At 34.9% G+C, this 7,399-nt stretch overlaps 1 protein-coding gene across 1 annotated transcript in view; it reads left to right on the forward strand.

Moving 5' to 3' along the window:
- The window catches only part of LOC107751220 (solute carrier family 41 member 1-like), a 22,370-nt gene that overhangs the window by 6,101 nt on the left and 8,870 nt on the right, over positions 1 to 7,399 (forward strand). The window lies entirely within an intron of this gene.

Genomic DNA, 7,399 nt, shown 5'->3' on the forward strand with positions numbered 1-7,399 from the left:
TTGCATGCCTGCACTTCTGTGCGTCAAGTTCGCAGAACCCTTAGAGGCACATGGAGGCATTGGCCAGGACTGTGCTGTTCCCTGAAGACAACATCGTACTGGGGGAGGGAGATGGACAGAGTAGAGGAGGTTCAGTCAAAGGGAACAGAAGACAAAGTGGCTGGGCGCCAGCTCCCAATTGATGTTCATCCTTTTTTAAAAGTGGCCCCTGCACTGCCAAAGACTCAAGGAAAAAGAAACGGCCATTGAAATCCGCCCACTGGAAGCTGCACCGCTCTAACTCCTTAACTAGTGCTTTTTGCTGCTATTTGTAGAAGATTTTGTTTTTTTGTGTTATGTTTACCATTCGCTTTTTCTTCAGCGTTATGTTAGTGGTGCCTGCCGTGCTTTTTCGCTCTCTCCATGTGCTGACAAGATGCTAGAATTGATTTAGCTAGTCAGTGTCAGGCCTGTAATTGCTGTGCACCAGTGGGAATGAGTCTAAAGATAAGCACTCCTTCTATGTATTGATCTATACTGCCTGTATTGCATCTAAGGCACTGCAGCCTAATGGAAAAAAACAGCCTGCCAGTTACCAGAGTCATCAACTTCAGACATCTAAAGTCGGATGCTTGGAAAAGGTTCAAATGGACGAGGGCGTCAATAGATCTAAAATTGGCCTGAATTTAACATTGGCAGATGATCAGCTCAGTGTTATCAGAGATTTTGTTCCTTCATAGCTCAGGAGATATAATTGAGTTTTCTATATCAACTTTGTCTCAAAAATTCTCTTAAAATTCCTTAGAATAGAAATGACACATACGAGTCAATTGTTGACTCAGTAAGACTGCAGAGCTATAAAATGAAAATGAATTCATAATAGGTGTGGAAGATATGGCCAAAATATCACAATTGTTTTCAGACAGAATCATAATCCACAATCTTATCACAATTCTTTTTCATGTTTGTTTTCAAAGGGATAGTTCACCCAAAAATGAAAATTATCTTATTAATTACTCACCCTCATGTCGTTCCAAACCTGTAAGACCTTCGTTCATCTTCGGAACACAAATTAAGATATTTTTGATGAAATCCAAGAGCTTTCTGAACCTGTATTGACAGCAAGGTAACTTCCACAATATATTACAATAGAAAACCGTTTTTTTTAATTGAAATACTGTTTCACAAAAATTACTGTTTTGCTGCATTTTTGATCAAATAAATGGTGAGCAGAAGAGACTTTAAAAAACATTAAAATCTTACCAAACCTAAATTTTGAACTACATTTTCTTCAAAATATGTAAAAAATTATGTTTGTTTTTAACTCTTTGTCTGTACACACCAACGTAAGAGGTTAATAGTAGTTGTCTGCTATTAAACATTTTCACAAAGCTTCATTGTCCTTCGCTGAAGTATGTTAAAAGTAGGGTAATAACTTGGGCCGTCTGCCCATTCTCTGAGATCTTAATGGGACATCATGTAGGACACTATGGTCAAATTAACATCATTTTAATCCTGTTAAGATGGAGTGTCTCGGCTAGACTTGGATGTGCCAGGTTTGTGGCAAAGCCAGACATTCTTTTGGGCTGTGGCTCTCTGAGCTCCCGCCACAAGATTACATGTTTAATCACAACACATCCTTCAGCAGCCCACGTCAGCTGGTTAAATCTGGGAGCAATGCTGTCAGATGACATTGTTTTTCATTAAATTTGAGTCCAATGATTTAAAGTAACCATAATTAGTCATTCCAAAGTTTAATCTTGTCATCATTCGCTCACCTTCATGTAATTTTGGCCCTGTATTATTGTTTTAAGAAAATTTAATTCAATTCAATTCAAGTTTTTGTATAGCGTTTTTCACGATACAAATCGTTGCAAAGCAACTTTACAGCAAATTAAGTTTCTACAATATTTAGTGGTAGCTTATCAGTGGTGACTGTCAGTTAATGTACATATGGCAGAAATGTACGGAAAAATCAATTAAAGACGTAATCAAACAGACGATGAACACTATTAACAGCAATTATTATATGATGCAATCAAACTTATTGCAAAATGTGGTAGTTCTGTATGTTGTTTCATGGTTGGCATCGTCTGAGGTCCTCTGGGGGGTTGGCATCATCTCTTCTCAGGTGTTCTGGATCCAGACTGAAGCTTGTGTAAATCCTAGTTACGGCAAAAACAGAGAAACAAATAGAGACATAATTAGCGTAGCTGCTGTTCCAACCAAGCAAAATTTATTTGTTTAACCCAAACTAAAGAATAATAATGTGCATTTGATCAGATATAACTGCAGTACAAGATTATGAGATGCATTATTTGAATGCTTGGCCAAAGAGATATGTCTTTAATCTAGATTTAAACAGAGAGAGTGTGTCTGAACCCCGAACGTTATCAGGAAGGCTATTCCAGAGTTTGGGAGCCAAATGCGAAAAAGCTCTAGAAAAAGAAACGAATGTAGTTTGTTTTTAGGCAAACTGTACCTTTACTAATGACATAGCTCGTTAAACACTTTAAATTAGGTGCAAACCCACACTCAGGGAAAGTTCATCTGCCTTTTGCTGGAATCCAGTGATTCACATGCAATCAGGTGAACAGAAAGTGTCGAGCCTGCGGTCCTGAGGTAGTCTGTGTGCTGTAAATCTACACTAAGTGCTCAGCTGCTTGATGCTGTTTCTCAGAAGCCACTCCTAATTATCAGCAGATTAAGAACACTGTCGGTTTCTAATGCTCTTACTTCTAGACCCACATGACCATATTTTACATTTTTTCTATTTCTTGCATTTGAAAATAACTCCTCTTGTTCATAGTTGGTGTGGATTTTTGCTCGACTTACTTTGGGTCACTGTGGGTCTTTTTGGAGTATTACATACTCGACCCATCTGAATAGCCCATCATATGGTTTGACAAATTTTCCGTCCTGTGTCAATGTATTTCCTATTCCAAAAGGAACTTGTGGTGGAACATATCAAAGGACTTGTCCTTTTTTAAAATAGCTGTGATTTGCAATTTGCTGCTGCTACTCAGTGGAAAGTGACATTCTCTTTTTATTTGGACAAAGCTTAAGAGACTATATAATGTCATCAATATTTTGGCCAATTTTCCTAAAAGAGAAACACTGTACATTTTAATTGTGGATATTTGCTCAAATTTATTTTGTCAGCATGGCCACAAACAGGCCATGAAAATTTTGGGGTCAGTACGATTTTTTTATTCCAGCAAGAATGCATTATTAAATTGACCAAAAGTGACAGTAAAGACATTTTTAATGTTAAATGCTGTTCTTTTGAACTTTGTATCCTTAAAACATGTATCACAGCTTCCAACAAATATTAAGCAGCACCACTTTATTATTTTTAGTGATGCTTTCATCATTGATAAAATTAGAAAGGTTTCTTGAGCAGAATAAAATTGATTTCAGAATTATTTCTGAAGGATCTGTAGTAATTATGCTGAAAATTCAGCTTTTTGCCATCACAGAAATAAATTACATTGTAAAATATATTCAAATAGTAAACAGTCGTTTTAAATTGTAACAATATGTCACAATATCACTGTATTATAGTATTTTTGATCAAATAAATGCAGCCTTGTTGAACAGAAGAGACTTCTTTCAAAAATATTAAAAATTCTTATCAAACCCAAGTTTTTGTATAGTACATTTTACCTATTAAATGAAAGATCTTAAGTTGTTTATTATTGTGTTGTTGTTGTTTTTTACTGCTTATTTAATTCAAATATTTCCTTTGCTGGAAAGAACCTTTACCTTTATATGATGTAAAATTAGATGTAAACATTGGATGTAAAAAAAAAAAGTTGAATAATCTGATTTTGTTTCTGATTCTAGCTATGTTGAAACATTATGTAGTTAATTATGAAATGATAGTGTTCTAACAGTTAGTGACTAACTGCCTGCTATACAGTGTTCCAGTAATATTACGAGGGTGTTAGCTCTTGATCCTATTAAGTATTACATCCTGTAAACCCTGTGCTTGACAACTTGTTTGTCAGAATGTTAATGGTCACATAAACGTGTATCTTGTTTCTACAGCACAACGCACCTAATCTGGCTTTGTGCTATGCGTAATTTTATCTGAGTTTGTGGACTAAAAACTAGACTAAAAGCTACGTGGCTCCAGCCGCTGCCTCTGCCAGAGGTTCCTCCCATCTCTGCTTCAGAAACGCACGGTTTATCGGTTAGTAGAAGTGTGGTGTGCGTGACCACCGTTGTGTTTTGCATAGAGCGATTTGCGTAGAGCTTATCATCATTGCTCGGACCCCCACTTATCAGTAAGCGACAGCCTGTTGAAGGAATAGTTCACCCAAAAATGAAAAACATTTCATTTACTTATAGTATCCACATATCATTCCAGTCTTGTATTATTTTATAAAGGCTGATCCTGGGCAAATTTTTTTACAGTTGAGCTAAAAAAAAAACCACACAAATGCAAAAGCACTAACACTACTTTTCCATTACTTTTTGTCACCTGAGCTGGGTGTACTTATTTATTTTTGATAACAAAAAACCTAAAAGTTATATTTTTGGCAACTGTAAAGATCCTTTCACACCAAAAGGGAAATTGATAAGCCTCGAAGTGCCTTTGCCTTGCACCTCACTCCCAATTTCTCTCAACACGGGGGCAGGAGAGGCATCAGTGAATAAATGGGAAAACAAAGTAACTTGCGTTACTTATTTGAAAAAGTAACTCCGATATTTTATTGTAAATTTAAAAGTAATGCATTACTTTGCTAGTTACTTGGAAAAGTAATCTGATTACTTGTATATCTCACATTACTTGTAATGCGTTACCCCAATGCTGATGTCACTATTCCTCTTTCCCTCTGGCAAAGCCTATTAATGATATCTCATTTGTGAACAAATAATAGTTACACTGCAAAAAATAAAAATACTTTTGAGCAAAAAAAAATGTATATAGTAACACTGCAAAAATACATTGTTTTGTCTTGTTTTTCAGTAAATAATATAAAAAAATCCTTCAAACAAGATAAATGTACTTGAAGCAAAATATTTTATTTTTGAAGCAAAATTTATTTTTAATATTTTGTATATTAAAATCTGACGTTTATTTATTAAAAAAATTTATTATTTACTGAACTATATCCAAAAAAACACTTATCCAGAAAAAAAAAAAAACATTTAAATAGTGAAAAGTTTTTCAAGTTCAACTCACTGACTAATATTCTGTGTCATATTCTCGTCCCATTATTTTGTGTTCAGTGGAAGAAATGAAGTCATGAGGGTGAGTAAACAATGACAGTATTCAAATTTTTGAGTGAATTATTTTTTTAAGCTTACATGAGCAGTGGAAGTAGCCGAGCCAGCTCTGTTTCCCCCTCACGCCGTGTGTGTGTGAGAGCTACACAAGGCAGGACACAATGCGGAAGAATCACTGTGACCGCCGGAGTGGGGTCACCTCAGCGAGCAGCAGGCAGTTGGCACCGACTCAAGAGCTCCTTCCTTTTGCCTCATGGAGGCCCTGTGCGCACATACACACACACATACATTTACTTCACTTAAACATAGGCAACGACTGCCCCACTAACGGTCTCTCCTGCCTGCTTTTTCCTTCATCCTGTTGTACAGGATATTTGTAATATAGTAGCGTTGCTAATTTGCTGTTATTGTAGTTCGAGACAGAACAGAAATTATATTGCAGGAAAAAAGAAAGAATTGTTGTTTTTCCTCCTGCATGGTGAACACTGAATGGACTACAATGATTTGTAGACATGCAGAACCAAGTGTTGAGGCTTTAAGTGGCTGTTTTATTACTAGTGCTAATGCATACGGTTAGTGGTTTTAGCAAACGCTGAACTCTGAGAGTTAAACTTCGGCATGTAAGGCATCCTGCCTCAAATTGTGAAGCTTGTTGAGGAGATATTGTTTTTTTTATAAGTGATCAGATTTGTGATTTTGTCTGTTGAGCAATAAAACATCAGTGTTTTTCATCAGTGTTTAAAAGTGTTTTCCAGTAAAAATATCTAAACATCCTTTAAACAAGATACATTTACTTGAGAAGCACTTTTGTTCACTATTAATATTTGTAATAATATATTATATATTTTTTATTAAAATAAAACATTACTTGTGTGTGTGTGCGTGCGTGTAAATATTGTAATATTAAAATATATTATGAATTATAATATGAATTTATTTAACGCAAGTTTTAGTGAGGTTTATGCAAAAAACAAATTGTCTGTTGGGAAATAAAACATCCCAAAAATTAGTTACAGTGCAGAAAATGTAGTGTTTTGTCTTGTTTACCAGTAAAAAAAAAAAACTAAAACTCCTTCAAACTAGAGAAATTTACTTGTGAGACTAAATATTTAATTATTCTTTCATTTATTGATTGTTTAATTAAACACAATTTTGTGAGATTTATGCAAACAAACAGTGGGGTAAAAAAATGTATTATTTAAATTAAATTTAAAATGTGTCTGTAAATTGTAAATGTGTCTAGAATTATTATAAAAAATAATAAAATACTGATTATAAAAAAGCTTGCAATATTACCTTCAATTGAAAAATTGAGTACAGTTTTAGGCTGTTTTCGGCCAAGAAGTAACCACCTAGCACCCATCCAGAACAGCCTAGCAACTACATAGAAATGTGTGAAAAACCACCCAGAACACCTTAACAATGGCAAAAGAAACATCCGACAACACTCTTGCATTGTGACAGCGACTTTTGTACCGGCAAGTAGAGCTCACATTTTCTTCAGAATATGTAAAAAATCTGGTTTATTTTATTATGCAAGTGTGTAATTGAGTTTTTTAAGCAGTGAAGTGTTGAGTTCACAGGAAGCTCAGAAGTGCTGCAGCTCTTTTGAAACATAATGAAAGGCTACAGTGAGGTGCACTGAATGTCTAAAAGAGACTGCTGGGCTGTCAGCCTCTGTGAAATGCATTCTACCCACGTACTCAGGCTATTCTATTTCCTGTCTCATTTAGGAAAGAGCACTGGTTCCTTCACATTTGTGTGTTGGGCTGCTGTACTAGATTTGCATTTAAGAAACTGTCTGCCAAAGTCTAAATTTTCAGACATCATGCACCATTGATGTATTTCCAATTGAAATAGGACATTTTTGGCCTGTCCATTTTTAAATATAATTTTTGAATTTTGAAATGTCATACTATACCATATCTGCAATACTTATTCTGTTCACAGAATGGAATTTTTTTTTTTTGCATGCATGCATGAAATACCTAAAATAATACTGTATATACTGCATGCACCTTCAATTCTCAGGTTGACAAATGAACCGGATTAATCATGTTTTTTGTTTTTTTTTGGCAAACAGTTAAGACATTGTACATTATAAAAGTATATATATATATATATATATATATATATATATATATGGCCGTTTTTTTTTTTTTTTTGAAGTCCTGAGCCCTCTAAA

Source organism: Sinocyclocheilus rhinocerous, unplaced genomic scaffold, assembly GCF_001515625.1.
Source record: "Sinocyclocheilus rhinocerous isolate Xijiao unplaced genomic scaffold, SAMN03320098_v1.1 scaffold362, whole genome shotgun sequence".
Classification (NCBI taxonomy): Eukaryota; Metazoa; Chordata; class Actinopteri; order Cypriniformes; family Cyprinidae; genus Sinocyclocheilus; species Sinocyclocheilus rhinocerous.